This window comes from Elaeis guineensis, chromosome 12 (assembly GCF_000442705.2).
Source record: "Elaeis guineensis isolate ETL-2024a chromosome 12, EG11, whole genome shotgun sequence".
In the NCBI taxonomy this organism is placed as follows: Eukaryota; Viridiplantae; Streptophyta; class Magnoliopsida; order Arecales; family Arecaceae; genus Elaeis; species Elaeis guineensis.
In genome coordinates, this window is record NC_026004.2 from 3992220 (window position 1) to 4001509 (window position 9290).

Consider the following 9290-nt stretch of genomic DNA (forward strand, 5'->3'; position numbering starts at 1 on the left):
AATTAAAAGTGAAATTGAAAATCTTAAAAATTCAAATTTTTTTATATAATTAAATCTATTTCATATGACTTTATTCTACCTTTGAATTAAAGAAAGAAATATCAAAACTCAGTAATTAAAGTTTTGAAGGAAGAAAACTATAAATCAAAAATTAATATCAATGATCAAAGACTTCTGTGAACATGAAAAATTTAATAATAAAGAAATAATAAGCATCCAGCACTTGTCAATCAAAACAATGGATACTTGAGCAAGAGACTTGCAGGTATTGGCATCAAGGGTTGGGTTGCTACTAAACTCCAAGATTAGGCTGAGGTCGGTAAGATCAAAGTAAAATTGTGGATAAGGTTGCTGTCATTCCGATCGACTGTTGGATTTGAAATAAAATTCTCTTATCGGAGTTTCCTTGATGGAAGATCCTCCGATGTCTAAATTAGTTAAAATGCAAAAAATAGTGAAAGAAAGAAAGAGAGTTGAGAGGGAGAATGGAGCTCTTAAGAAACTTATCTGAGGGCTCATGCACCTGTTCCCATGACAAGCAAGATGTACAGTAACTGTACAATAATAACTAATTTATGATTTAAGTGGGTCATAATGGCTATCCATGCACCCCTATAATTATGACCGTTTTAATCGTGTGATAATAGCTATGCACATAACTTTCACAGGCATTCTCGAGCTAGCATGACCATATCTTCAAATCATCCTTGCCTGAGGTGATGAGGTTGGACATGCCAAGTGGGTGCAGCTATGATTTAAGAAAGAAGGGGAAGAAAGTAGAGAACAAGTAATCAAGGCGACTAGGGCATTGAATCGCAAGATCTTCAGGAGGAGAATCGATGCGAATAATAAGATTTAAAGAGGGAGGGAACAAGCAGCCGAATCAAGTAGGCAACTAGAGCATCAAATCATTTGGGTTTCAAGCAAGGAGTGGGGAGGTGAAAGTTCATATAATATCGGATCATTTAGAGTCCAGCATTGCCATTATGGACAGCCACCTCGTATAAACATTGGAAAAGGTAAATTACTAAGGGATAAAACTCGCTTCATCAACATCGGATCAAAACATGAGGTAAATTGTTACCCCTAGCATGATCCGTCTCTGTATCTAAGTCCAGTAATATTGCTTTTGGATGCTGGCTGTTGTTGCGATGGTGCTGTATGACGCATCCGTCAGCGTATATCCACTGCGCCTCTGGCTGCCCGCCAAAAAAAAAAAAAAAAACTGGTCAAGCGAAGCCTCGGGATATCCAAAATGTTTTCCTGGTTATATAATAAGGCCATGACTTTGTCTTATCCGCTGCCTCGCCGACTTGGGAGTTTCTTAATCTTTATACTGCCATGGAGGGAGCGTCAGGTGAGTGGGATGTGATGTGATTTAACAACTTCGTTGGTAAGGAGACCATGAAGCCTTAATCCATCCTCGACGAGAGGACCCGAAATTATGCGGTGTTTATTCTCAAGGCTATATAACGGCATTACGATCAAAAAAATATGATTACCGATTGATTCAAGATTCAGAATAAATATTAAATATAAAAATATAATTTAAAAAAAATTATAAAAAAAAATTATTAAAAAAATAAAAAAAATGAATATAAATTTCAATATGATATATAAATCATCTTTTTTATCATTGATTTATACATGATAAATAATTTTATAAAGATTTAAATTTTTGACAGTTACATTTTTATTATTAAAAAAATTTAAAAATAAAAGAATTATTATGGTAGATTAAATTTAAAATAAAAAAAAAATTGATTGCTTATAAGGAAAAAATTATGTCTCAATTTTTTATTTCTATAATGGATCTTTCCTCCATACCTATATAAATAGGATCAAGAGACTCCAAAAGAAATATATTTTGAAGGAGAAAGACTCTCACAACTCAAAGCTCTCATGATGAGCAGCTCAGAAATTCTCATCTATCATATTCTTTTTTTTCTTTAGTGTAGATCCACAAGTTATCAGAAATTCGAGAAGGAAGGCCAAGAAGGAAAATCGAGAAGGAAATTCAAAAAGGCTGACAAGGTCGAGGGAGAAATTCGAGAAGACTACAAGATCGAGGAGAAAATTTGAAAAGACTGACAAGACCGAGAAAGAAGGCCGAAGAGGAAATCTAACATGACCGAGGAGGAAATCCAACAAGACCGAGAAGGAAGGCCGAGAAGGAAATCCGAGAAGGTCGAGAAGAAAATTCGAGAAGATTGAAAATGCCAAGAAAGATCAGTCTGAGAAGGTTAAAAAGGTCAGAAGGCCAAGTAAGTCGATCTCAATAGAAAGTCGAGTAAATTGATCTCATCAAATTCTAAAAAGGCCCAGATGAACCGATCAAAATAGGATAACATTGTATATTATAATGCTTTATTATATTCTTTTTATTCCTGTTCTTCTAAAATTCAATCTGATTTAAGTATTGGAGGGCCCAATCGGAACCAATCCAACGAGCTTTTTTATTTTTTTTAGTATGCAGATCTGTAACTCTAAGATAGATCGTATTTCACCACTGCGGATCAAACAACGTCCTCCAGATGGTCCTATCGGATCAGATTTTGGCAACAACAATTTGATGCACCAAGTAAGAGAGGTTGAACCTTCCATCCTTCAACTTTCGATATATATTTCATTCTCTTTATCTTTCTATTATAGAAATGACATTCAATATAAGACAACAAAAGATCCACCGTGGACTACATCGACCTACAATGAACATTGAGCTACAACAATTGAAGTCGATCTCGGCCAACTGAGAAAGGCTTCGACTTGGTCAGATGAGAATCGACTTACGACACATACGAGCTTCAACTCAGATGATTCGACTTGGTTGGCTAAATACCGACCTAATGAAAGATACAAGCTCCGGCTCTGGATGATTCAATTTGGTCGAATTAGATCTGACCTAATAAAAGATATGAGCTCCGACTTTGGTTCTAGCTAATCGGTTACGAAGGAGCTAATCCTTTGGAGACCCCACATAGCCACATGATGGGCCAACATCGATGATGACATTGATTTGGTAAGATTTACTGTCAAGGTTCAACTTATGATCTACTTCAAATATTTTGATTTTTGATCTATTTTGAATATTTCGACTTCGAATATTTCAATCTTTGATCTACTTTAGATATTCTTCAGATACTTTGATTTCAGATCTATTCCTCCAAATAGTCCTAATCAAATCAGATTTTGATAGCAACAACTCCTTTATATAGAAAACCTCATTGAAAAAGATCCACGTACCAAAAAAAAAAAAAATTCACTGCTTTACCACAAAAAACATCTCATCAAACTCTTCCTCCTGTTAACTCTTTCCTCTTATTTATAAAACCATAACCACTTTCTTGCCGTAAGATAAAAATACAACTATCTCACTCCAACTAAAAAGTAAATTCAAATATATTGAATTTAAGGTTCAATGTAATAAAAGTAAATTAGCACTAAAAAATATTCCAATGAATATTAAAATAAAAAATAAGAATAAATCAAGAATAAAATTTTAGTATAAGTAGGATAGGCAGTGGGCTTCCAATTGTTCTCCTTTCTAGGTTTTCAAATATCCTACCCTTATATATATATATATATATATATATATATATATATATATATATATATATATATATATATATATAATGCAGTCAGGGCGGATGGAATGGTTTCTGAGTGTGGCTTCTGAACCGAAATATAAATTATTATAAGGAAAAAAAAGGCGTATTTAATAAGTCAGCAAGAAGAAGCAAGGAACAAATACATGGAAATAGCCAGAATTGTAGCCGTATGGAATCGTCTGAAAAGATGTTCGTCGACAGAATTTTGCCTGCTGTCCGGGCATTCATGCGTGCCAAGTTGTCAACAAAGCTATTCTTCCATCCTTGACTTCCGCCATGGTAAGATTCCCTGAAGAATTTGGAACAGCATGACAAGACATAGGGCACATCAAGTAAGAAATCCTGAAAACCAATGCAGTTCTTCTCGCAAGGAATTCAGGAAACAACATAATGTTTGTCCCTAGTATTTTACACTCGAGCGCTGCGCATGCTTGTGGCTATAGCTCTGGTGGATGCACATATACTCACATCAATGCTGATAAATAAGTTTTGTAACTCCAATAGCAATTCAGAGAGCACCATGAAGCTAATCATGTTATGGGGCTCCACATTGAGCAACCTTATCCCTTTTTTTTTTTTTTTTGGTGATTGAGCAACCTTACCCTTTGACACCAACTAGTTGAAGCCCATAGTATGATATGGTCAAACTACTGACCTATTTGTTTTCAATAGCTGGTTGTGTGACTTAATTATTGTGGCTCAATAATCATCCTTCAACTTTATGGTGATGATCAATGTTTGAATTCGAAGTCCTATCATCGAAAATAATAGTTGTTGTAGATCTATACCTCGGCCTCAGCTGCAACATTTTTGACGCCAGTAGAGCTACAGGAGATGGACAACTGTCAGATCATGTGTATATGGCAGACATGAAGGTCATCGGACACAACCCATTGTGTTAGCGGTGGTTCCAGATTCTTCGGCCCTTGCCTTGTTCACTTCAGAGTTGGACAATTTACCATAGCTCGTCCATGGCCGAGTTATATTTTCTTTCAACACAGCCTGCCTCTTTCAAATTGGAAAAGCTCAGATGGAGTGAAATTCCTCCGCAATCGAGTCTTTCGTAAAAAAGAAACGACTTTTCCGAATCAATCTACACCGTAAATCTGAAAAGTTATCAAGACTCCAAGACAGATACGACTCCAAATCCTCTTCTATAAATAAAGGGGCTCTGGGATCTTAAAAGTAAGTTCTCCACTCCTCGCTCTCTCTCTCTCTCTCATTATTCTTTATCTCCTGACTTGAGCATTGGAGAATTTTCACTGAAAAATATCCCTGAGAGGACTTTTTGTAGGTATTCGAATGGAGCTCCAGTAGCGGTCTCACCTCGATCATCTCTACTTCGGCATCCGACCTCAGATGGAGAGATCAGAAACAATAATAGTGAATCAAGATTTATAAGATTTGATGAGTCCCTGCCTAGTATGTGAAGGCTTACTCTAATTAATTGATGAGTTATGTGTGATCAGCCATCAACCATTGCCATCACCCCCAGTTGGAATTCGTAGCCTAAACCAATTGGAAAGAGCCCAGAGTACAAATTTCTCCCAAAAACCCCAGGCCAGAAGGCCGCAAGTTGAGGCTTGCAAGCAGACCCGGCCCATTACCAAGACATGGACCAACCCCAATTTGGACGATTGAGAAACTCTTTGTGCACCGCGGGTGGTGCAACTTAGCCGCACCGCCCACGGTGATTGATTGGGGCACAGGGTCGAATGAAAAAAATTTTTTTTTTTTTTCCACATTGCTCTCCGGCCCCGTGCTCAAGTCAATCACCGTAGATGGTGTGCACACCATCCGTGGTGCACAAAAAATTTCTCTTGGGCGATAACTAGTTGGTGGGCCAAATCCAGATTTGAACTACTCGAGTCCTGACTTGCATCCTTAAAGATGAGTTTGTGATCATATGCTTCATGGTCGATAATAAAATGAATTGTTGGGATTGATCTAATGATTGGGTAGGAAAAACCTTATATTTTGTATCATAGTGATTCCCTTGTATTTTGTGGAGCAACGAAGGAGTACTTGGGCGGAGTTGTGCTAAACTACACTCGGCCATGTCAGACCGCAAAAGAACCGCTTTACCGCCAAACAACCGCTTCACATCTTGTGGCAAACGGCATCACACCGAAATGCGGCCACCGCACTTTCCAGCTGAGCTCTAAAACTTGGTTCACACGATGGTGAAAGAGCAACCCAAGCTTGAAGGCCTGGACAAAGTCCCCTAGCTGAAAATCTTAACCTGAGTTTGTGCAAAGAGTGGAAATATAACCACACTCTGACCCAAGTAAAAAGCATTGAAAAACCAGGCTTCATTTGGGGTTTTCCATTGGGATGGTTTGCTTGCATATTTGTGTGTGCAGAGGGGGAGGGATGTATTCATGTATGACAGGAAAAAAGAAAAGGATAAGGAAAAGAAAAAAAAATCTTTAGATTCAGAATTTTATTAGTTAATTGGAACTACTCATAACTCGTTCTTAGAAAATTATTGTTCCACTATTCATTTGGACAAATCTATCTTACTAAAACTTAACATTTCGGTTATGAATTTGCATTTGGCTTGTATGCAGAGGTGAGCAAGCAAACCAACCTGGAGCCAAATTGATTATTTTGGTTTGGTTTGGTTTGGAATTTTAATCTACCTGATCAAGAAGCCTAGCCTACCTGGCATACACGTAGGAAGTTGGATGCCCTTTGCCTGTCATTTAAATTTGGGTAATAGAATTATGAAGTCACATGGCTTTAATAAATCTACGAACATAATAAGGGTAATATCGTATTTATATGAAAAATCACCGATAGAGCTTGGAATTTTAGTCCAGCTTGTCCAATATAAAATAAGTTCGAATTGTCCGATCCATCAGCACCCACCAAGGTTGTATAATTAGTTGGGCAGCCGACGATCCCCTACTTCATTCCACCCTCGTGACCAATGAGTCTTGACATATAATTAAGTTAGAGCTAGCAAAATATGATTTGATCCATCAATTCGATTTGTGTTCGACCTATCATAAACAGATTTAAATTTAGACTAAACGAGTTTGAGTCATAAACGGATCAATCTATTTAATCTGTTTAATAATTAGATCAAATTTAAATTTTAAATATCTGATCTGTTTAACCCGTTTAACCTATTTAATATTCAGATCGAGTTGAGTCAGATAATCCATTTGATCTATTTAACCTATTTCTGATCCATTTAATCCGACCTGTTTAATTGGTTTAATCCATTTAAGATCTGTTTAACCTGTTTAAAATCTGTTTAACCTATTTCTGACCCATATAACCCGACCTGTTTAATCCATTTAACCTAATTTGACCTATTTGATAAATGGATTAAACGGATCGGATCGGATTACCTGTTTAATAAACAGGTCGGGTTCAGATTTGAATTTTTGATCTGTTTAATAAACAGATCGGATTTGAATTGATGATCTGATCCGACCTACATTGATTTGATCCATTTATGATCCGACCTAATCTGATTGTCACTACTAGATTAAGCAGAGCAAAGTTTAAACTGAACTTTTTTTTTGCCCCTTCTTTGCAAAATTCTAATTGCATCATGCAGGGTGCAAAATGAGCTACACAATGTGCGGTGATTGGCGTGGAAACCCCCAACCCCCATTTTTCCCTCTTGGCCAAAGGTGTGCGTTCATGAGTCCATGCTAAAGTTTAAATCAATTCTTGTCAATATTCATGTTTTAAATATTTTTTTTATACGTCTAATCTGCCCTTCATATCTTATACTCTGTTACATTTTTTTTTTTTCTACCAATGATTTAATTTTTTTTTATTAAAATAAATTACATAACATTTATAATCTGATAACAGAAGGCCTAGTCACAGCTTTGATCCGGTTGAAGTACCCATTGAAGCACCCCCCACCCCCACGTGAAATAAAAAAAAAAAAAAGAAGATTTCCCGTCTCCCCACTCCCCCCGTCGCGGTGACCAATCACCGTGCGCGGTGCACAAAGAATCGCTCTGTCTGTCTGTTTTAAGGCCAAGGCTTTCCGAGGCCCGGTCCAACTAATAGATGGTCCAGCCGGAGTTGGAGTCAGACATTCCGTTATGGGGCACGACTGTGTTGGATTAGGCTCGAGCTAACTTAAGTCTGTGTATTTACTTGGATTGAAACAAAGTTTTAGCAATTTTAAGCTAGGTTTCACCTCTTCTCAGCCTGTAACCAAATGGATTCCGATGGCAATCATGTGTGCACATGCGCGACGGTGGAAATTATCTTTATTGATAAAAGGCATGCCCACATTTCATTTATCAATGAATTAGGAGGTAGGTACCGCCACTTTGTTCAAATAAAAAAATTATCCATGTCAAATATAGCATGTAGGGTAAACAATGAAAAGAGCTTAGTAGCGTAAAGAGAGAATATATTTTTAAGATGAAAATTTTGGCTCCTGAAATTTTCATGCAATCATCTTGATCTTTCTTGGTACCAGTGTATCGAATATCATTCCTTCTTCCATTGAAAGCCTAGCATCTCCACTATAATAAAGATCTAAATCTATTCATATATGCCACAAATCTGACTCTAGATAGATACTGTAGTATTATCTAGTCCACATAAGTCATGTACGAGATCCATTCTAATATTATTTATAACAATTCAAAATCTCATCTCATAAGACTAATTAAAAGATGTTATTTGGATTCCTCAGTTCTTTATAAATATCCAAGTATCCAAGACTTATTTCTTGTATAGCTGATATAAGACTATACACATACCCGTACAAGTCTTCACACTCTAAATTTCTATAATTTAGTTGCATAAATCTATCACGATATAACCTACCATCTATTCAAATAAGTGCAAAGTCTCTTGGTTATCTACTACAATAGAGATTTATCACATTGCGAGTATGCAGCCTAAAAGTATCGACATGAATATCATTTCTCAAACAAAATTTACAAGTCTATGTGTGAGGTATTGCAACCAAATTCTGATCCAAACAAACTAGATGAGCTAGTGAATAGTGATTGGTTAGTCCTGCTCGGATTACTGTGCTCAAATTGATTTACTCGGACAAATAAATCTACTCAGAACCATGAGTCTAACTTCAAAATAGGAGAGAAAATATTGAAGATTACTAAATTTTGTTCGATGGAGAATCTCTCGATGTTTAAATTAGATAAGTATTTTGAAGATTTGAAAAAAATAATGAATAAGTGTCGATATAGGTATGAATGTACCTAGAGATCCTCTAAATATAATTTATATAAAAATATAGACCATAGTTGGTTATTAAGAAAGATGAATGTGCATAATTACATGTGTCATGAGGGTTAACCATATAGGATACAAAAAAAATTTTATGCACTGTGGGTGGTGTGTGTGGTTGCGGGCCTAATGAAAAAAAAAAATTTTTTTTATGTATTATATTTTAATTTTATATGTGAATCAACCACTGTGGATGATATATATGATTCTGTACCATACAAAGAATTTCTCTATGAGATGTACGTTCGTGGGCCAAATTTTAACTGCCGTTCGTTGGAGAAGTTTTTTAAGTGATTTTAGTGGAGATCACATGGTGAGCTTTCGGCTTGATTAGCTCAGCAACAGTCGGATTTAAGGCCCACCATTAAGGCATTCTAAAGTTGGATAGGAAGGGTAAATTGGGATGATTGCGAGATAAAAGTACGTGATATCCAAGAAAGATAT